Source organism: Prionailurus viverrinus, chromosome A3 (assembly GCF_022837055.1).
Source record: "Prionailurus viverrinus isolate Anna chromosome A3, UM_Priviv_1.0, whole genome shotgun sequence".
Classification (NCBI taxonomy): domain Eukaryota; kingdom Metazoa; phylum Chordata; class Mammalia; order Carnivora; family Felidae; genus Prionailurus; species Prionailurus viverrinus.
The window spans coordinates 104,236,377-104,259,640 of record NC_062563.1 but is presented as its reverse complement, the minus strand read 5'-3'; the positions used below and the strand labels follow the sequence as shown (position 1 = coordinate 104,259,640).

Sequence of the window (23,264 nt, the reverse complement as noted above, 5' to 3'; positions counted from 1 at the left end):
GGAGATGGCCGTCCTGGCTAGGCCACCCACTCGATCTCAACACAGACTCTTGGGTGTTTTCTCCCCACTGGCAAGTGAGGTTTGAAACGATTCTCGGCAGCTCTACACGTAGAGAGAGTTGAAGGCTCCAAGGTGACCGTGTCGGTCTATGGCTTTTTTTTTTTTGTTCCAGTTCTGTCCTTTGGAGGGAAGCAGAGATATTTCCATGGAAACCCACAGGGGCCCTGTCCTCTGTTCTGTCCCACACTCCACTTTAAAACTAACTTGGGGGTGGGGGTGGGGTGGGGAGACACTGAAGGTGTATTTAACACATTTGCCAGTCACACAAACCTCTGAGGAAAAAATGGCCTCCAACCATCAACTCGCAGGAGTTAGAAAGCTAGGGTGAAATGAGACAGAACAAATGTGAAGCCTATGTTCTTTTGAAAAACACAATCCACTGTAAGACTGCAACATTCAGGTATGTTTGGTTCTGGCTATGCTGCTACGTGCTTGAGTGTGACCAGAGAGGACAAAATAATGCCTCAGAGTCTCCACTTTTACTATTTAATTCTTTCCATAATATTGAGCTTTTGCTCAGGGTGTTAGACAGGCACTAAAAACCCTTTCCCTACTTAGGCTGTGGCCTTGTTGTGAGGACAAAATAAGTCAGAGGTGGTAAAGTGCTTTGAAAAAGGGAAAGCTTCGAAATTCAAAATAGTATGATTATTTGTTGTAAGGTGCTTTCCCTCCAAAAAAAGAAAAAAACTCTGACAGTCTCTGAGTGATAAGCAGAAAATGATTCAGCTTTGGCTTCTGTTTCTCCAGCTGTAACCCCAAACTGGCTGAGCTGGCTGAGTGGCCTCAGTGAGCCCGTCTCAAAGCCTGAATTCCTACAGAACTCCAAACTCCTGCAAAACTCCAACCCTCCCCGCCCCCCCCCCCCCCCCACACCCCTTGGCAATCTGCTTGTCCAAAAGTTCTTTCTGGAAGGCCTGCTTCCCACTGTCCTACATTCTGGTAATTAAACAATCATTCAGACAGCTCCCTTTCCAGAGCTGGGGCTTCAAAGATGCAGACTGAAGGGATAGCCAGAGTAAATGCCAAATGACTTGAGTCAGAGCCTTGGACCTTTGTAGGTATTGTAAATTCTTCTGGATCCTACCGTGCACTGCTTTGAAAGCGTGTCGTTCTTGCTGCCGCCCAAGCCCGGGCTCAAGAGGTGGATGAAAAATATATTGTAGGCCCAAGACAGGAGAGCAGGCCCTAGTCAAATTAACAGACTGAGATAATTACCTTAAACTTCCCTTGCACTCAGTGTAATTTCACTTGGTGGTTATTAACAGGCCTCAGAGTTCACCCAGACAGAGCTGTCTGGTAGAACTTTCTGTGATGATACCTGTGTCCTAGATCTGTGCTTTCCAGTGCAACAAGCACAGCCCCATGTGGATATTTACATTTAAATTAACGAAAATAAAAAGGAATTACAAATGTAGCTCCTCAGTCACACAGCCACGTTTTAAGTTTTCAGGAGATACATGTGGCTCGTGGTTACTAGCCATATTGGGCAACATGGCCCCAGATCAACCGTTCTTCACCTTGGCTACATGACAGAATTACCTGGGGAGTAAAAAAATATATATATATATATATACTCATGTCTCCCCCCACCATTCCAAATTTTGTTGTGAATGGTGCTGGTGGAGCCTGGGCATTTGGATTTTTGAAAACTCCTGGGTAATTCTGATGTCTGGCCAGGGTTCAGAACCATTGCCCCATCCATCTAGAATTGTGTGTTCAATTTATTTTGCTCCTCCTATGGTTCTTGAGAACGAAATATACCAGGACAGGGATGTGTCTAAAGGGGTTTCGGTATGTGTGAGCACCCCATGGGGCACGTCCGTAAACCCACAACTGGGCTTGGGCTCTGTGTATTCTCAGGGGCTTTGCCTGTGTTTCCCCACGATACCTTTCTGCACTGCCTCCTCAGAGTTCTAGACTCTGAAAAACAGAACTGGCAGAGAAGGGAAAGGAACCTCAGGGCAGGGTGGGATCTTTGGGATCATCTGGTCTTCTTGGTGTTCTGCCGAGGAAAGCAGTGCCTAGAGAAGTTAGATGATTCACCCAGGCGACAGCTTGCAGAGCGAGGACAAGGGCCCCATACTCCAGACTCCCCACTGAGGACACATGCCTCTGCTACATGGTTGCCTTTAATCTTCCAGGAACATAAGCAAATGAGATTTAACTTAAGGACATTGATTTGCAAGGCAAAACTTGGTTTCAGGTGAGAATCTGATTATCCAGGTAATAGAGAGTTTATGATCAACCTTTCCTGCCGGCCAGTATACTGACAGAAAGCCTGTGTCCCCACCTTGGCCACTCCATTTACCCCCTTAGATCACCAGAGGTAAATGGATTCACAGTTTCCTCACCCGCCAAACAGTGGTTAGAATACTGGGCAACTCAATATCACAGAGTCAGTATGAGAAGTGATAAGATGATGGATCCAGCCAACACATAATTATTGAGCAGAGCGCCAGGTGCTGAGGACAGACTGGGCAATGAGACAGACTAGAATCTTCCTTTATTGAACTGAAATTTGGAAGGCAGGTTGAGAGGTACACGGCCAATTAATGAGCGAACAAACAGCATAATTGTTGATATTGGTAAGTGCTGGGAAGGGGGAGGGACAGAGTGGGTCCCATCCAACTCAACTCTAGAACATGCCATAACAGTATGAGCCCAAGAAACCTCGTGGAACGAAGGTGACTGAGGTGCGGGGGAAGAAAAGGAGGCAGCTGAGAAGACAGAGGTTTCCAGTAGAAAGCTCAAAGTTAGTGATGATTTTAGTGTGATCATTAACAGGCCACGATTAGAGTAGGTGTGGAAAAAGAGTTCCAAACGTCTTCCGGGGTTTAGTTAGGATCAAGCCCCAGGGGAAACCCTTCACCTGCACTCTGGCCGTGGGCAGCAGGTGGAGGCACTGGAGGGGGCCGAGTCCTGACTTTTCTGTGTCTGTGTCATTTTCGATCAACTGCGTCATAGAGCTTCTTGTTTCACCTCCCAGTTATTCTGAAACAAAAACATGCATGAAAAACACAGGTCACTGCCAACCGCATTGAGAGACAGTCACTCCGGTACATGGAAACCGAAAAGGGAAAGACAGATCATAAATGCCACAGTGAGCTGGGGAATCAAATTTATCACCACCTATTCAAACAGCGATAATCAACGAAAATTGCGGGCGGTGATGATGGGGTGGGGGGCGGGTGGGCAGCAGGGCGTTCGTTTAAAAATAATTCACAAGAGACAGAAAAGGCAGATGTTCCCAGAAGCCCACTACCTGTTTACTGAAAGCTGAAGTTAGTTCTGACCCTCTGGGTCAGCGTCTACTGCTGGGGCACATTGAGGCTCTTCCCCTACGTGCTCCTGTTGGCCTTGCTAAAGGGTCACACAGGACTTTCAGGACAAGTCTGGTATTTGCTCAGTGTTTGCCCAGGTGCTACACCGAACAGCACTCCTCAAGGGTCCAAAGAGACATGAGAGAGGTCACCAGGGAATTGCAGCCCAGTGAGGAGGGACAAGGAATATGGAGGCTGAACTTCTGGTCCCCTGTCCTCTTTCCATCCCAAGAGAATTAGCAGGTGCACCAAAACATCGCGAATGGAGCGACTTGCACCGAGGAGTCTCAGTGAGGTGGAGGGAGAAGGGGTCCCTGACCATACAAAAGCCCTGAGGACAGCAGAGGGCTGAGACAGCTCTAAGGACAGGGGTTCTAATTGAAACCACTTTGCCACTTGAGACCAGTACGGTTTGGCTCCCAAGCAGCAGGTAGTTTGCGGAAGCTTATTTTCAGTTCCCAAACAAGTGAAAGGATCATTCCAAAGGCAGGCAGAGGGACAGGTCAATGCAGGAAGGTAGATGATGTCCCCTCCCCCAAAGATCATGGCCCTGCAAGCCAGCTTTGCGTTTAAATCTGTGGCTCAGACATTCCAGGGGAGGAAGAGAAGGCAGGAGACAGAACTGCCATGGGAGGGAGGTCAAATCCACACCGGTCTGTGCTTTTGCAGACGTGTTCTCTGACCGGGCACTGCTTGCGGATGGGCAGAGAAGATACGGGCTCTGCCTGTCTACTCAGAGCTTCCTGGGGTCTGCCGTCCCCTCCATGTGCAACCTGCCCAAGATGCAGCCTTGAGTCTCCCAGGAAAACCGGCTGCCCCTGCCCCTTCCCATTTCCTGACCTTTGTTAATGGTGCAAAATTCTCTGTAAAAAGGGAGGAAAGGGGTGCCCGATTTTGGAAAAACTCCATCCTCCCCCTAGAGATTCATTCACAATGCACAGTAGCATACAAAAGACGCTGAGAAGTTAGGAAATAAAGAAAGCTGTTGAAATTCATTCATTGTGTGCTTCCCAAACCCTTTTTGCACAAGCAGACTTTGGAGCCTTTGCCGGCAGAGTTCTATTGAGTGGCAGAGTTTCAATCTCCCCTTAACACTCATCGTCCCTGCTGTTCCCAACACTCGCGTGGCACTTGTGATAGTCTGTATTTATTTCTGGAAACTCTGTATTGTTGTTCCTTCTACCTTTCCCCTAGCCTTCTGTGCAAATGCGTTAGCTGATTCACATCAACTCCTGCAGCCTGAGGGTTTTTGTTATTGTTGTTTTGCTTTGTTTTGTTTTGTTTTTTGTCAAGGGCCCCATTTGCCAGTGGCAGTGAAACACCGGGCTTTCTGAAAGGCGATAAACCTGGCTCCGTGGTGTCTAACATTCTGGGAAGAACGTTGCCCAGATGAATCTGTTGGGAAAACCAGCTTCCTGATTTGTGTCCTATGAGCTGGCATTTTCTATTGTGACCTAACGTCTGGAAACTGACCCCAAGATTTCGTATGCAGTGCCTTCCTGGGTGGGCAAAGGGAAAATAGGAACGAAGAAATGTGTCAGCCAGGGAGAAGGGTGCAAGGGAGAACCTGGGTCCTCTAGTGTCACCGTTGTGCTGTCCTCCAGTTACCCCACTTCTGAGGGATGAAACACCAAAGTATGACAGCCCGGGCAGGCTCTAGTAACAGACATCCAACCATGCAGACCTTGACCAAAATCACAGAGCGAGACGTGGCGGGGCTTTAAGGATCATGTGCTCAAACTTCATTTTACAGGCACCCGCAGGGAGGAAGTTGGCAACTGTCCTAAGATCAGACTGGAAGGGACCCTGCTGGGACCGAGATGTGGATCCCTCCTACCTGGTCCCCACATTCAGAGCTGGCTTGTTCAGGAGCCCTTGCATGGATAAGTAAAATCCATAATGGCTCCATGTTGGCCGGCTATGTAGTTACCATTCAAAAAACAACCTAAGAGAGCCCATTCAGGAACTTTAAAAGATTTGCCCCTAATTAAGAGCCAGTCACACATGTGGCTTCCCACATGCCAGCATCCACTGATAGTTGGTGGAAACCACCAGCCTCACATTGGACAGTCCCAAAGGTCACATGTTCTTCCTGTACTCACTCCCAGTCTGGCTGAATTACATCGCTAGTATTGAAGGGCCCCCCAGTAGGTCTCCCCCTGCGCACACAACTTCACTTTCCTTCAGATCTGAGGCATGGCCCCAGGGTCGCAAACATCACCCCGCAAATACAAGCCCTCGTGGTGGACCCGAACATGGAGCCCAGGCGACCTTCTGGATGTTCCCTGAGCTAGCTCCCGGATCCTTCCCTTTCCGTTCCTAATGGCAGAGGAAAGGCTCCAGGCCTGGGAAACTGAGAAGGGGGAAGAAAACAGTAGCTCAGACATCCACCCCCAGACCAGATGGTTCACTGGATGGTTTCACCCAAGCCTCTTTCCCAGGCAGTAAGGACCCGGGGCACGGGGGCGGGGGAGCAAAGCCAGAGACTTCAGTTGGCTGTAACATCCGTGGTGCTGTCAATGTCTCACCGCTGAAAGGCCAAGCCGGAGCCCCCAGCCACCCATGTACAGATCACACACTTGAGCCTGTTCTGCACCAGAGTCTTTGTCAACGCTTGGGAAAATGATAGGCCAGGCACTCACATCCTGTTCGTGCTGACTCATGGTGGAGTCTGACAGGGTTGGGAGCCAACTTTTTGAGATTTCGAAACAGCTGCCCAGGAGGATAGAGTGTATTCAACAACACCAAGGTGCCCAGCTCTTGGGACTCCACTGGTTTTCGTTTCTCAGAAAGTTACAACTGCGAGGCCACAGCCAAAAATGATCACAGATTAACTTCGGAGATAAGTGATACGGGTCCCTTGTGTAAATTATTAGGCTTCTGGGCTGCCAGACGTGTCAGGGCAGGGGAGGGAGAAGCCCACGCTTGAGGGGCCCCCCTTCCCTGGTTTCTGAAGGGGGCTCCCATTTCTAGAGCCAAAGCCGCGTAACTCTGAGCAGATCGAGAGCCTTTCCTGAGGGGATGTCCCCTGAGAAGCAGTTTTTGCAAAGTGTTCCACGCATCATTACAGACCTACACGTGGTTCAGAAAAGACGCCGTGTCCCTCAAAACCCCTGTTAGCAGAGCACGAGCCTATCCCCGGGCTGCCCCAGAACACACCCGGGTCCTCTCGGCCACCATGTATCGGGCACATCCCATATGTCAGACACAGTTTCAGACGTGTGCCCTCCCTTACGCGTGGCATCGGCCCTCTCAGGCTGGTGCTACTAGGCTCATCCCTCTCGCCTGGAAGACAACAGGGAGTTCTGCAAGTAGCTAGTAAAATGGTGCCACCCACCTTCCCACCTCGCATCCCGATCAAGATGTTCGGCCCCCTTTCTGGGCTGAACAGGAGCTCACAGGTGATTCAATCAGCTCGCTCCCCCATGGATCTTGGAAGTTTGCCCATCTTTTGGTACAGAGAGGTACCTATTAAATACCTCCCTCCATCTGTACTGAAGATGGAAATGGAGACAAGAGTGTTGGGCCACCCAAGGGTGGCCCTCACTGGATTATTTCCTGGTCCAGTCCTGCCACCGCACCCCCTCACCTTGGCCACTTTCTCTACCCTTGAGATAAAACCCACTTTTCAAAGAACTAAACCTCAAAACCATTTTAGCAGACCTGTAGTCTGGTTGACGCCGTGAAAGTCCAAAACTACGGGTGAACTTGCTCTCTAGTTACGAAGAGAGGCAAAACTCTGAAGGACTGGGTTTATCATAGAGGCAGTGCTGAGCGCACGAAGGGACTTGGCGCTGGAGGGAAAATGGAGACAACCAACAGGTCCATCAGACATTGGCCTTTTAGGTATTCCCATCACCCACGGCCCATGGCCCTAACCAGTGTTTTTCAACACGCGTCTTTGGACCAGCAGCATCACATCACCTGAGAATTTGTTAGAAATGCAAATCTGCAAGCCCTTTCCCAGACCTTCTAGATTGGAAACTTGGGCAGTGGGGCCCAGGGATGTTTCAGGGTGGTTCAGACACACGCCTAAGAATCCCCAGTGGTGACTGATGTTCAGAAGACCTAGTGATGCTCTTGGATAAGGGGACATGGGCTTGGTCCCTAGCGACCGTGGGTGACTGCACATTGGCCATGTACTGATGTTCTCCATTTAGTCAACTGTTCGCAAGTTCTTCACCGGATGGTTCTCTCCTGAGATCCCCACGGTGGCAGGAAAGAGCCAGCAACTCAGAGGCTATTTGAGACTTCCAACAAGTTCTTGGAGTGACTTGGGGAGAAAGGTGGGTACGATGTGCCCCTCAATCTCCTTTTTTGGGTACTGCTCATCTGCCTGGCATAGGCTGAGCCCTTTGGGATACTAAACCTGCACCAGTGATTACCCTCCCCCCCCCCCCACCCCGGTCATCACATTGCTCTCTCAGCCAAGCTGCAGGCCCCCTGCCCCACCGTGGCCCTCCTTTCATTCACTCTCAGTATGTTTTCCCTGAGGAGGATAATGTTTTCACCAGCTCGACCCTCCTTACTGCTACCCTGGGAGGAGCGGTGGGGGCAAAACCCACTGGGCTTCGGAGCTCTGCTCACATCGACACCTGGCACCAGCAGAAGCCCACGACCGGGCAGGTAGGCGGCGACATGACCAGGCGCCCCCCGCCCCCCCAAAACATTAAAAACATAGTTTGTTTAGCATTAAGAAAGAAAAACACTAACCCCATACAGGAAGTATGAAAAGAAGAAGAAAGAGGAGGAGGAGGAAGACACTGAAAGTGGCAGAGACGGAGGTGTGCACAGATAACAAGATGTTCCTCAGCTTCCACCGTCCTCCTCGTCGGGGTGGTGGGAACAGGTAGGGTAGGGCACTGGGGAGGCCGGGGATTTGCAAGGGTGGGGGAGATGGAACAGAGAAGGGGACTATGAGTCACGAGGCCCGGCCTCGCCAGACGTAGGGCACGTCCCATCCAGGGCCCTCTCTGCAGGTGTGGCCGTCCCAGCCAGACTTGGAGAAGACACCTAAAATGGAAACTGCCATTTGAGATCACCCCACGCGCCCAGTGCCTCTCCTGTCCCACGTTCTGCCCCGCTGTGCGTTTCAGGTGAAGACACAGGAGTTACCAGATCATGATCACCTCCCCGCATGCCCCTACCAGAGACGTAAACCAAACAGCAGTCAGCCAGGGAGAAACCCCCGTGCCGAGCCTTCCATGCAAGCTGGCGGCTACGCAGACCTTCAGAACCACAAGCCCAGACGGGCCTGACCTGCTCTGCAGTGACGGACACTGACGTGAGGCCACCCAAGGCAGGCAGGAGTCAAGCCAGATGCTTAACACGGAGCCACTGGCCCTCTCCGAAATACGGCTCAGCTGGATTTTGAAAAATGGGGACACGGGACTCACAATGTCCACCCAAGGATTAGAATGAGGAAAACCGGTGAGACCACAGAACATTTCCTCTTTCACAGCCCCAGACAGCAGGAGAACAGGAAATAGGAGCCCTCCCTCTCCCCGTGATCAAATATAAATACGAACACTGTAAAAATATGCACGCGCTGAAAAGATATCAATCGAAAGGATTTCAAGTCATTGCTATCGCTGTCAAAGAAAGCCCTTGGTCTTAAAAAAAAAAAAAAAAAAAGGAAAGAAAAAAGAAAAAGAAAGACAGAAAGAAAGACAGAAAGAAAGAAAAAGAAAGAACTGTACAACAAAGTCTCAAAATAGAACCAAAACCTGCAAATCATCCTCCAGAGTGTATTAGGAGCCTATGTCTTAGCAGGCTGTTGAAAGGTTAATAATTTTCCTACCGAAACTGAATGTGGGTTGTGAAAGAACATTAAAATGAAGAAAATTTCCCCGTGGCTGCTATTTTATTATCACCAAAGCCATCAAGTTTCAGTTTGAGTTATTTGTATTTATTTGTGAAAACAAAGATTAGATAAGTAGAAACATAAGCCTCATCCTAATTATTGCCCTGGAGTATCTGATTTTTAAGACAGAAAAATAAGACCATCACACACACGCGCGCGCGCGCGCGCGCACACACACACACACACACACACACGCAGGCATGGCAGGAGAAGTCAAAACAACGGAGAGGAGAGAGGGTGCCGTTGTCTTTTTCTATCACTTGAAAACATGTGTTGTCTCGCGTAAAACCCTGATATTTTTGCACAGTCTGTGAAGCTATAGGAGAGTCGATGTGTACATTTAATTGTTGGAGTTTTTCTCAACTGCATGCTCGGGGAGAGAGCTCTTTTTTAAACTGCAAACTGTAATTTTTGTTTGACACTTGCAAAAAAGTTAGTGAGAGCCATGCAAGTCGATGGTGAAAACCTGAAACAATGGCATTTCAGGGCTGCTTTAAAGGATCAAATTGTGAGCTTTGAGACATTTACAAGCAGGTGGAGCCTGAAGGAGACGTGGGGTTTAGGGGCAAAGCTGGATTTCAACTCAGACGTGTCTCAGAACCCAGGTGAACAGCTTTGTTTTCTGGAGTTTTAAAAGAAATCCACCTGATGAAATGGTTAATCAAAATCTATGGGTGAGAGCAAAAACTTATCTTCCAGCGCAACATAAACACCAGAATGAAAAAAAAAGAACATGCATAAAGACCTTCAGTGGTCTCACATCACCGAACAAACTGTTTTTCTACCTATTTTGTGTTGCTGGCTTTTGTTATCAGCCCAATCGGCAAATTGTGGCCAATTTTGTCATGGTTTAAGCAGACATTTTGTTCCCAAACTGCTTTCAACATTTTAGCTACCAAATACAGTTTATGAGAAATTGAACAAGCCACAATACAAACAGAAAAGGTATCTATTCTTGCTAAATTAACCCCTTTTAAGGTTAAAAGGACACACACACATAAATCATTTATAAAAAAAAAAAAAAGAAAAGAATTCTAGTAAATCCACATTTGCAACAACCAAATCAGACTTTTCCTGGAAAAAAGAATAATTAATGAATAATCCACTGCTTGGATTTTGAAACCAACTACATGACATTCCCCAATTCTGGTCACCATTACACCATGAACTTGCTTTTAATGAGGCAGCATGTCATTTTTATTTTACAGACACACACACATCAAATATTATTTGACCACGCAGACCAAAAGCCTAGAGGAATCAGTGGAATTATGCTAAGGTAAATAACCAGTGAAGCAGTTATTTACTACTGAAAATAAATGACACCCACGTAGTTCATCTTATAGATTAATATTGAAACCAAATGGCAGTCTTATACCGCAAATCATTTCACAAAAAAAAAAAAAATAATAATGAAACTAGTTAACATGAAAACACAGGGTTTTAATTTTATGAAACATTAAATATTAAGATCAAAACGATAGAAAGCTGACATGGTTTGTTGTGTGTTTTTTTTTTAAATTTTGTTCTTGCTGAATTATTACAACAAATTGAAAATGAAAAAAGAATGAAAGAATCCTTGCTAAAAAATCCAAGAATTACTACTCGGAAGACAAGCAGAATGTCAGAGAGAGACGATTGAAGAAAACTTCTCTGTTTGCAGCCCTACCTCATATTTGAAGGCATAGCAATTATACACCATTTTTAGCCTTTTAAAATACCAGCATGCCCACACACCATCTCAGATTAAACCAAGGAGAAAATGACACATTCTGAAACCATTTTCTAAAGCTTCTTTTCCTGATAACACTCAGACGCTTACAATCAAATTAATGAGTTTCTAAAAAGCCCAAACAACTCTCCATAAAGACACAATTGTTCACAACAGCCTGCAGACATTTCTAAATTTTTCAGGCAATACTAAGAGCATTAGTCTTTGCTATTTATATTTAGAAAAGCTAAGCTGTTTTTAACATCTATATTAGAAAGAAATGCTTGCTACTCTGTGCTTTGGCTAATTAACTTGAGGAACAATTTGAAACACACCAGTAGATTCAGCCCAGTATCCCCCTCATTTCAAACAATTGAGAAGTTAGTTCATATTTTTCCTCTACCTTCTTTGCACAGGTCTGTTTTCTTGTAATCTATTCATACTCGAAAATTCTTCAGGTAGTAAAGAAAGGAAACACCCACAGAGAGTAAGTCATTATTTCTTCTGAAAGTGGATTTCTTCATAAATCATAGACCAGCAAATAAACAAGTAAAAAGAACTAAAAAGAAAGAAATGACAAAACTCAGGAAGGACACTGAAAATCCACACTGACTTGACAGAAAGCTTAGCAGGGGGGAATTTATAATCACTGGACACATTTGTGGTCAGTTTCAAACGCTCTTGGGGAGAGGGAGACATTGCTTTTGGTGAGCGTGACCCGGTGACAGTATCCATGTAATGACATCTTCTATTCAAGGTCATGGGTTATGCCGTTTCATTCCAGACCTAAAACATGTGATTCAGACTTTACACTTCATGCTTTTGTGTTTCAATCCTTTCAGTGCTTGAAACTTTAAAGCGAGATGCGAGCATTTAAAAACACACAAACCAAAAAGCTTTGAATGAACACTACAGTGCGTGATGACAGGGAATAGAGAAGACTATGGTAACCACCTGAATTTGTCACTTTAAGGGATTTTTCTGTATGAGTATTTTACCCTAGAAGATCTGCCCTTGCCCTTACCCAACACCATCGAAGGCTCACATTCAGAAAAAGCCTGACCTTAACTAATACTTGCCCACTCTTTTAAACCACACATGTCCCCTTCCCCCGAGGTAAGACCTGGGAAATGATGATGATTTTAGTCATCTGGAAAGAGTGAAACATGACATGATCTTGAAGCACTTTCTTCAAAACGGGTGTCATTTTAACTCTGTTTTACCACAACTAAAAAGGCCGTGCTCACGGAACAGATTCGAGTTCGCCCTCAACTGTATCTGTAACCCCGGGAATTTCTTAAGAGCCGAGTGGCACAGTAGAAGAGCTTTCACTGAAGAAATGTTCGAAGCATTAAAAAGAAATTCCCCACTTTTTTTCTTTACGAGTTTGTGAACCAAAACGTGAACGCTTCCATATTAAAAATTGTCTTCGGCATAATTACTTCATGGGCCACTAGCTAACTTTTCTTCTCACAAAATGCCTTTGCAAACGGCAAGATTTTCAAATACCATTGCTATACTCAGCGACACTCCTAAGCGGAAGTAAAATAGAGTTTTTCCCCCCAATTTGCTAGATACCCCTTTCTACTTGAAGCCAATCCATCCTGTATGAACTGATGACAATTTTGGTAAAGTAACCTGGCTTTAAGGGTTAGGGAAGGTTCAACTGTAAAATCAGAAGACCAGGCTTTTTATTTATTTATTTTGAAAGCAAGTAACAGTTTTCCAGAATCTACAAATAGCTGCTACTGGTTAAAAAAAAAGAAAAGAAAAGAAAAGAAAAGAAAAGAAAAAAAAGAAAAAAGAATTCAGACAGACAAGGATGAGAGAAACCTGGTTACTCAGAATTCTTGACCTGGAAAGGAGTCTCTCTCATTTTATTTTCTATTTTCCACAAAGAGAAAACAAGTAGCTTTCTAGTCACAAAATGAAATGTGTACAAGAGTAAGGACTGTGTAATGTGTTAAACACTGTTGTATCGGAGTGAACACAGACAGGAATCGCGTTTCTTGTTAGTGTGAACCGAAGCCATCATGCTAGTGATACAGTGAGTGAACAAAGACACATCAGACCGACAAGAACAGGAGAATTTGGGTTGTAAACCCAGGCTAGAGCTAAGTAATTCTCCTCTGGCAGGGTCTGTTAGCACGATTAAAAAGCACTGTGGAAACTCTTGGACTAGGAAGAGCCTAGTGTATTTCTGAACCTAAAACTTTTTCATTGATGGTGGCTTGAAAGCTGTTTAATTAACTGTAGGATGCCAATCACTCTCTTTATCAAAGCCAGCTGAAAACAAAACTGAGAGAAACAGCTTGTGGTTTCACAAAAATGTATTTACATGAATATATTTTAAAGGGAGTTCGATCATTAGGTACGATGTCATCTGTGATGGGCGGTGGATTTGACATTTAAAGATGTCAGGGGTTGTCAGATTTATCTCCAGTCTGTACTTAGTTTAGATGGAACCACTTTGGTGAGCAGACCTTGTTTTGTTAAATTCCAGCCCAGAAATCTGAAAAGACTTAACTCTTATTTACTGAATACAGATCTCCTCATGTCTTCTCACTTCCTTACCGAAGATCTACTAAACAGAAAGTGGAGCCCCTGGATGACAAGTGGAATATAAGCCCACTTTCACACCTCGTCACAGGGATGGTGACAGAGCCGAGCACGCCACCGTGAACAGAGCACCCAGGGGGAGTTATTGATCAGCACGGTGTTGCCTGAAATAGAGAAGAGTCCGAACTCTTTAGCCTGCCTCTTCGCTGAGACTTGTCTTGGAAAGAACATTCTGATAAGACGGGCTTTCCTTCACTTCACACCTCAAATTGTTGACGACAGGGAGGAAAACCCAGAGCGACACCGAACGTTTCACCACGATTAAAACTGTCTCGATAGAAGTCCTATCAAAGGAACAATAAAAGATCCTGGATAAACGTCCTGTCTTCAGCCAGGAACATGGGTCCATAGTTTTTTGTCTGTTGGTTTAGCAACCAAGAAGTAATAACACTACCTATTTTCTTCAGAGATGGGTAAGTGAATCACCACCGTCTCTCTCCAGAAGGATGTTTGGTGCATGGATCGGTCGCTCACCCACTCTTTTCCAAAAGCCACTTTCCATTTTGCCTGATTTGTTGGGAGCGGAAATTAAGCTCTAAGACAAATGAAGCTTAAGACAAGCTGTCGCAGACCCGAGTGAAATCGCTACCCTGCAGCCACCACCAGCCCTGAACCACAGAACCTCGTGCAGGGGATCTCATAGATCTCTCAAACAGAAAGGGAAATGGTTGTTGATATAGGTGACAAAAATGTACAGTCAGATAGGAACTCTGCTGCTTACGACCCTTCTGCCTTAATTCACATTGTGGAGGTCAAGGGCAGTCTTGTGATAGCACAGCTGGTAACGTTGTTTTTAAAAGGTTACAGGAAAAAAAAATGTTTTTTTATATACTGCACTCCTCGTGAATTACTTTCTATAGTTTGTTTGTTTTCTGTAAAGGCTTCTCTCCAAACCAAACTGTTTCACTGTTAATCATTTTGTTTAAAAAAAAAAAAAATGCAGCAGTACACTTAGGATAAAAATAAAATGAAACGATTAAAAAAACGTAGCATTGAAATCTGCCTATATAGGTTGCCGTTCAAGCCCAGGAGAGCCAGGCCAGAGGAAATCCCCACCCGGGTTCTGACAGAGCAGTTAGAAAAGGAAGCAGCACAGGGGCCCGGGGAACAGGCAGAGGACAATAACCATTGCAACCTGTTACCTGCTCGGCAACCATCTCATTCGTGGAAAATAGCAACCTTGATTTCTTCTATGAACCCCCCACACCTGGACTTTATTTAAGAGCCCTCTTCTCCTTGCCTGTGCTGTGACATTCATTTGAGAAGTTACAAAAACGGGCGCGTGAAGACCAGCAAAGCCAGTCTCCGAGGAAGGCTAGAATGAAGAAGTTTCACTCTCCCCCAAGCGCCGGGGAGCCCTGCTTCTAGATTCTAAAGGGCCCCCTTTGACAAGTTCCTCTGAATACCAGAATGAGGTTCTGAGCTAGCACACAGAGGTCCCAGGGACAGCTGATCAGCAAATTTGCTTTATGGATTGGTTTTGAGTAGGATGCATTAAGAAAAAAAAAAAAAAAAGTTACAATACAGCACTAAAGCACTTCTGATGGAACTAATTCAGAATGGCCGTCCTAGCTCGCCTGCCAAATAAAATGTGGGATCTTCCATTTCAGCAAATCAAAGGGGCTTCCCACCTCATAGAGACCTCCTTCCCACCTGCCTACGGCTGGAGGCATACTCCCTTCCCGCCAGGGAGGCGACATGCTCTGCCTCCAGTGTCCCTCCCTCCGTGGCTGTCTTTGTTGTTGACACTTTTCCCACTGCGTTTATTAGGCGACACTGCTTGTAAAGCCTTCTCTCTGCTGCTGCCTGTTGCTAGGGGATGAGCCCCACTGCTTCCCGAGAACAAGAGCCACAATCGTCCCTTGGCAGGGAGCAAGGACAACATCTCAGTTTGGTGACAAAGTGGAAATAATCCCTAAAAACATCCTCATTTACATTTCCCCTTAGAAGGATGGCAATGTGGGCCCCATTATGAAATGTATATTTTCTTCATCTCGGTGTTGGGTTTGATGCCTTTGGAATGGATCTCACATCCATATTGAATTTCTGTCCCCTGTTGCCAACCGTCGTGCCCCAGGTGACTGTGGGCTCTTAGAATTCTTGGCTGTGATCTCACTCAGTTGTCAGCCTTTATTTACTTTTCTCTCTCTCTCTCTTTTTTTTTCTTGGAGAGAAGCAAACCACATCGTCAAAGCATTTAAAAACACAAACCAAAGGAAACTAGGGTTTCCAGGCTTGAAGCAAATGGTATTTACCCACAATTTATTTCCAAGAAGTACTTCGGAATCCATTGTCGTTTTCCGTTTGGATTCATTTAGAAGCACAACATCATAGGTGTCTCGATGGTCTGTTTGCTTCTTGCCAGCAATGAGTGAAGAGTAACTCCTGTCCTCAAACCCAGACTCACCTCGATTCTTGGGACATGCCTTCCCCAGCCCTTTTATGTGCCTCCCGTTGGGGGTGACCACAGTCTGGCCCCCGCTGGCCGCTGGGACTCAGGAGTTGGTGCAGATGGTCCAGGCCGTTCTCTCTCTCGGTGCTACCACCCCCCACACTTAACAGAAGTTCAAATGTCACTCTGTGGGTTGAAAGGCACCTCCTACCTCTCCCTGGGAGGATGGACCTTGTCACCGGGCAACCCAGAGGCCTCATGCTTCAGGCCTCGCTGGCATAGTTGCAAGGTCCCAGATGTCGAGATTGGCTCCTTCAGGCTCTTGGGGCAGGAAGGCAGGGCTTCTCTGAGTCCCTGCACAGTGTTTGGTGCAGAGTGGGCACTGGTGAGACTCTGCCTCGTGGATTCACAAATGGTGAGTGGATACAGTTTGTCAGGTAGCACGAGTCGACTTGCTTGCTCAGGAACCTACTAGAGTCCCAGGGCTGACACAGACTGGTACAATGAGGTGAAGGAAGCTGACAGCTGCCATTTGCCGATGTAGTGTCCCAGGTACATTGTGTAAACGATCAAGTTTGCCCAGTCTTCTGAGCCAGATACTCTTAGTATCTTTCTTTCTTTCTTTCTTTCTTTCTTTCTTTCTTTCTTTCTTGTTTTTTTAATGTTTATTTATTTTTGAGACAGAGAGAGACAGAGCATGAACGGGGGAGGGTCAGAGAGAGGGAGACACAGACTCCGGAACAGGCTCCAGGCTCCGAGCTGTCAGCACAGATCCCGACGCAGGGCTCAAACTCACGGACCGCAAGATCATGACCTGAGCCAAAGTCGGACGCTCAACTGACTGAGCCACCCAGGTGTCCCTCTTAGTATCCTGATCTAGAGAGACGGAAGCCATCAGACGGGTGGCCCACTTCTGCAGGTGACAGTAAGTGAGGAGTCAGGGGAGGACGGCAGACATCTGTTGGCCCAGCCAGTGACTTGCCTTCCTACTATGTCTTCTTCAGTGCCACTCAAGTTGATGGTCACCATCCCAAATCCCATGGAGCCTCTTCCATAGAGGCTGTTTGTCCATATTGCCACGTGCCTGGCTGGACTGCAACTTCTCCGGGACAGATTCTGTGGCTGGCTGACCCTGCCTGGTCGGCACCAAGCACCCTGGCTGGAGTACCAGCGTGTGAGAAGTGGTTTACCATCTCCTACCCATGAGGCCTTCTGGAGCAAAGAGGAAACCGTCTTCCCTATTGGGTGTTCAAGTTTGCGCTAAAAACAAATTATCAGCAGACCTGGAAAAGGCTCATCACTTCGGCTTTGCACCTTGGTGAGCCTCAGGTTTCCGTCTGTTACAGGACTGAGCGCCTTATGGAGGGGCCGAGCCACATGCCCTGCAGTGAGCATCAGGGATGGGTCAGGCTGGCTCCGTCGGTGCAAGTGCAGAATGCACTCAGGGGAGGAGGGGAACTTCCTCCTGTAAAGTCATGAAGAGGACCCACTTGAGGGGCTAGGGAGGAAGGACAGCTCGAGTTGACCACTCATCAGATGGTTCCATCTATCAGATTCCCCAGCCATACCTTGAAATCAACATTATCCCACGGGCTTGCCTGCTGGCAATCATCCCTGAATATCAATTTATTAATTCACTCTTTCACTGACCCATTCCACACTCTGCCCAAGCGCCTAGGACGCGCCAGGAGGAAGCCTTTCCCCTCGATGCAGACTCAAAACTCTTTTCAAAACTTGCCCCGTTAACCACGTCAGCAGCTCCTTGAAATAAAACGGAAAAGAAAAGCTCCACAAAGGCCGTTTATCCAATTCAATAACACTTCGCTTCGGAGGTTTGCGGGTGTATGATCTTCCTAACCAAGGCTAGAACACGTTTGGCACACCCAGGCCTCTGTTCTGCTAGACGTCCTCAGGGGCAGAGGTCAGCAAAAAGAAGAGGCCACGTTGGATGGAAGGCCGCTGTGGATAAATCGGGAGGAAGTGCCACGCGGATGCACTGAGTCCATTCCAAGGTGGGCTAAGTGGGCTGCGGTGGAGGAAACAAAGGCCTTCATGCCAAGGAAGGAATCCAGTGTGCGTTTCACAGAAATTAGAAGCGTATTAGATTGACTATTCTAATACCGTTCTTCTTTTCCCTTTGGGTTTGCAAAGGAGCTCCCAGCTCACAGGGGCATTTGTAGATAAGGTTTCATCTACACTTCAAGACCGCACAGAGAGGCAGGCGGGGCAGACGGGCTCGGGCCCATTCATTTATTTCACAGATGAAGTTGTTTCACAGACAGAAAGGCCCAGGGAAGTGGCTGCTTAGACAAATCACATCAAGAAGACCCGGGGTGAGGCCCCCTGACCCCCACATCTGTGTGCCACAGCCTCCCAGGGCCGTGCGAGCGGTGCTGTCTGGGTAATCTGGGGGCGCTCTCGCCCAGTAAAACACACAGGGCCTCAGGGCAGAAGGGGAGGTGGGCACAGGACTGGGTTCAAGGGCAAGGTGCTGGTTCCTAACGCTGGGTTTTAATTAAGCTCTAGGTACCATTTGGTCCGTTGTCAAAGTCCCTACGCTGGGCACTGTGCTTGGCCTATAGGAGACACTCCACATACGTGAATCGAATTTACCACTCCTGCGTGTTAAGTGGGACCCAAGACCGTGAATCTTACGGATTTTGAAGACATATCAAAATAATATCAATCGCCATAAAGATTGGGAAATGGTTAGCAAGGTAATTCACATGAATAAAAATAATACCGTTTACACACACACACACACACACACACACACAGGGTCATCACGTTACTGGGCCCCCTCCCCCACAGTGTCACAGCACTAGCCAGAACCAGCCAAACTCTGGGAGCTGAGAGTGGAATACTTTGTGTAACAGGAATAGAAGGAAAGAGAAAAAGACACAGCTTTCTTTCCGGTCCCTCACAAAGGCCAGCCTGGGTCAAGCCCACTGTAGACTTCCTTTGTACCTGAGGGTTCTCCCAGGGACCCCCGCCCACCCCAATGCCCGCTTCAACTCCTAAAGCCACCCAGCACCTCCTTTCTCTTCTGCCACCCCTCCCCCTGCGGCCCCTCCCTCTCCGTTCCCTGGAAAGACTGGGGAGGTGGGGCGTGGGCATTGGGTCACTGAGCTCAGCCTTCTGGACCAGTGGTTAACACACTCCCAGAGGAGAGGCTCCAGCATGTCCACAAAACTCTAACAGGCGACTTCTTCCGGCCTCGTTTCAGGCCACACTGTGGGGGTGGGGGTTGGGGTTAGAGAGGCCATGTTTGCGGACAGGACTATCCCACTAGCAGAGAGGGCTTCTCCCAAGGGAGCCCTTTGACCAGGGTCTCCCGCTTGGCCCACAGTCCCACTCCAGGGGAGCCAAGAGATGGCTATGGTTACCAGGAAGGCCGGTGGGCCCAAGGGGCGCCCCTCTCAGACCACCCAGAGGCTTCTTTATCCCTTTCACCTGCCAGTGTTCTGACACACCTCGCCCCCAGGGCACCCTAACTCCGATCCTGTCTCGCCCACTTGGTGGGAGTACAATCCTCTCTGAGTCACTCCACTATTGAAAAAAAAAACGAGGGGCACCTGGGTGGCGCAGTCGGTTAAGCGGCCGACTTCGGCTCAGGTCATGACCTCACGGTTCGTGAGTTCAAGCCCCGCGTCAGGCTCTGTGCTGACAGCTCAGAGCCTGGAGCCTGCTTCGGATTCTGTGTCTCCCTCTCTCTCTGCGCCTCCCCTGCTCATGCTCTGTCTCTCTCTGCTTCAAAAATATATAAAACATTGAAAAAAATTTAAAAGAAAGGAAAAATGATAATAAAATAATTGTGTTTCTGTTGTTTGCAGCTTACCTCGGCCTCCTTTTCTTCCTGCAGACTAATAATACCGGGTGGTTGCACTGTTTAATTCATGTCTTTTTTTTTTTTTTCAACGTTTATTTATTTTTGGGACAGAGAGAGACAGAGCATGAACGGGGGAGGGGCAGAGAGAGAGAGGGAGACACAGAATCGGAAACAGGCTCCAGGCTCTGAGCCATCAGCCCAGAGCCTGACGCGGGGCTCGAACTCCCGGACCGCGAGATCGTGACCTGGCTGAAGTCGGACGCTTAACCGACTGCGCCACCCAGGCGCCCCTAATTCATGTCTTTTTATTTAAGAAAAAACATAAAAATAGGGTCGCCTGGGTGGGTCAGTGGGTTAAGCCACCAACTTCGGCTCAGGTCATGATCTTGCGCGATTTGTGAGTTCGAGCCCCACGTCGGGCTCTGTGCTGACAGCTAGGAGCCTGGAACCTGCTTCTGATTCTGTGTCTCCCTCTGTCTCTACCTCTCCCCTGCTCGCACGCTGTCTGTCTGTCTCTCTCAAAAACAAACATTAAAAAAAAAAATTTTTTTTTAAGAAAAAATATAAAAATAACATTTTCTTGTTTTTTGAAGCAATTTATGTACGTTGTTTCTTAAAAAAGGTACAGAAAAGAGAAGGTGGGGACCCACAAGGAAAAGCAAGAGGAAAAAGTGGAGGAGGAAGAGAAGTTTGGGGAGGAAAGAAGGAAGGAGGGAGGGGAGAGAAATCAACACGGAGACTGACCCCATCCAGACAGAGCCTGGAGGAAGCCACCACCTCCTTCTAGACTCGGATACTTATCCCATGCAGTTTTAAATAAGCAGTGGTAGAACTTTTAAAGAGAAATGGAGATTTGGTCTCACTATTCTGTGGAGCACGGTCCTTTCCCTTTGGGGAAAGTCAGTCTTGCCTTGTTATAAAAATATCACTTTGCCTACCTAGCTTCGTGACAGGACTATTTAAAAAGCAGGTCAGTACATGAAGCCAGCAAGAATTATCTCAGGTCTGTAAACAGGACACTGGAAACCCCTGCTATGGAAATAAATCTCTTTGCCTGCAGGGGAAGAACAAATCCAAGGAGATGACTCAGGAAGGCGGCAGGGGGCATTTCTAGGCACTTTTAATAAACTATAGCTTTAATGGAAAATGTTTTGAGGGGCGCCTGGATGGCTCAGTCCATTGAGAGTCCAACTCTTGGTTTTGGCTTAAGTCATGATCTCTCAGTTTGTGAGTTCGAGCCTCACGTCGGGCTCTGCAGCTGACAGCGCGGAGCCTGCTTGGGAGTCTCGCTCTCTCCCTCCCTCTGCCCCTCCCCCACTCACACTATCTCTGTCTCTCTCAAAATTAATAAGTGAACTTTAAAGAAAAGGAAAAGGTTTTGGTATTAATGACGATTCTGCAACTTACTTGGAAAGTCAAAAGATTTTTTTTTTTTTTTCATTTTATTTCAGGAAGAGAGAGAGAGCATGAGCAGGGGAGAGGGGTAGAGGGAGAGAGAGAAAGGGAGAGAGAATCTCAAGCAGGCTCCACACCCAGAGAGAAGCCCTTCTCAGGGCTCGATCCTACGACCCCGGGATCATGACCTGAGCCGAAATCAAGAGTCTGACACTCCACCAACTGAGCCGCTCAGGCAGCCCTGGCAAGTCAAAAGATTTTAAACAAAATACCACGAAATAAGAGCCATACCCATTATGACTGTCTACGCAATTCCCGGTCGTGACCCTATATCACTACCTCGCGATATAAAGAGGCTTTCAGAGGAACACTGACTGCCAAGCTGGGGAAGCCACGGTCTTAAGGTAACAAAAAGCTTAACTCCAGGCACAGGAAGATTGTCCAGCAGCTCCCCATCCAGGGGCAGGTCTGCGGGTGTCAACCTCTTCTGCCCTAACCAGCCGGCTGCTTGGATGTAAAACATCTACGCTGTCCCTCCAGCCGGCAGCCTGGGCCGGGCCCGATGCCCCCCTAAACACACACCCCATTTGCTTGTTCTTTCTGTTCATTAGGTTTTTCTTCTCACCTTCTTTGCAATGTCACTAGTCTGCTAGTTTTTTCTTGTCTTTCTTTCTTTTTTTTTTTTTTTTTCTGATAAGCCCATTTCACACTCTGATGGACACACCCGTGTTTGGACGTATTTCTCATATTAAATTCCAGGACGTCCTCCCTTGGCTTCGCCCCATTACTCTGGTTACCCTTTGTGCCGTGCCAAGCACTTCTGTTACCTCCTGGGTATCGATAACCTTCACGTATGTCAGAGTTATCTTCCTTTTCCCACTCAAGGCCATTCAGGCAAGCCCAGCAGACAGTCCTCAGCCATTTTCCTTCGGCCACTTCAGGTTCTCGGCCTTCCTTTTTACCCCATTTTGGTATTCCCAACTACATGCATGTGGTCCGTTTCTGAAGGAGCTCAGAATCAGAAAAAACACTCATCAGAGTAGGGGAAATAGGCCTTAGCCTAAAACTCCCCGTTCGTGGCATTACAAAACGGACCGCGGCAATAGCCTGGAACAGCCCTGACCTGGAAAGTGATGTTTCGCGCTTCCCACTGACTGGGATGGTGTTTCATCCCCAGTCACAAATCCACCCGAAATACTATCTCTCACGCTCTATCCCAGTGAATGGGGCTGAGCAGCCATTTTCTTCAGCAAGACGCATTTTGAAAAGCAAAAGTATTGCCTCATTTGGAAAGAAAAATTGTGTCATGCCTGTCTCACACATTAGGGCTTTGTGGTCCCCCGATCAGGCAATTTCTTCATTTGGCCGTGGCCTCCACCCAGAATTATTAATGCTGACGCTGAACACGGACGTGTTACCATCAAATGCTGTGTGGCAGGGTTTTGGTGCTAGGAAGTAGGTAAGTTGTCTACAACCGGGACTCGGGTGGAAAGAAATATAATTAGTATTAATTCCACTAAGGTGAAATTAATATATATATATATACATCTATATATCTATATCTATATCTATCTATCTATATATCTCAAATGTGGCTTCAAGCACTTGTTCAATGGTACCAGTAAAATAAATAAATAAAGGCACATCACAGAAAAGTCTCGGGAAAGTATATTCCAAGGCCGCAGAGGGTTTGTTGAAATTTGTTTCCTGAGGGTTTAGCTTCCCGGCTAATTTACACCACTTATAAAAATCACATGGATGATTGTCACGTACGTACTTCCCTTAGTAGAATGCTACACTCAAGAATAGTAGCTGGGGGCGCCTGGGTGGCTCAGTGGGTTGAGCGTCCGACTTCAGCTCAGGTCATGGATCTCACGGTCCACGAGTTCGAGCCCTGCGCTCGGCTCTGTGCTGACAGCTCAGAGCCCGGAGCCTGCTTCAGATTCTGTCTTTCGCTCTCTCTCTCTCTGCCCCTCCCCTGCTCATGCTCTGTCTTTCTCTCTCTCTCTCTCTCAATAATAAAATAAAAAACATTAAAAAAAAAGAAGGAATAGCAGCTGTATCGAAATATGAAT

At 47.2% G+C, this 23,264-nt stretch overlaps 1 long non-coding RNA gene across 5 annotated transcripts in view; it reads right to left on the bottom strand.

Annotated features, from left to right (window-relative positions):
• LOC125162052 (uncharacterized) overlaps positions 1-23,264 on the bottom strand; it is a 157,213-nt gene that overhangs the window by 89,082 nt on the left and 44,867 nt on the right. For all 5 annotated transcript variants that reach the window (XR_007150880.1, XR_007150877.1, XR_007150878.1 and 2 more), the window contains one exon: positions 2,930-3,051. This is a non-coding gene — a long non-coding RNA (uncharacterized LOC125162052). The remainder of the gene's footprint in view (positions 1-2,929; positions 3,052-23,264) is intronic.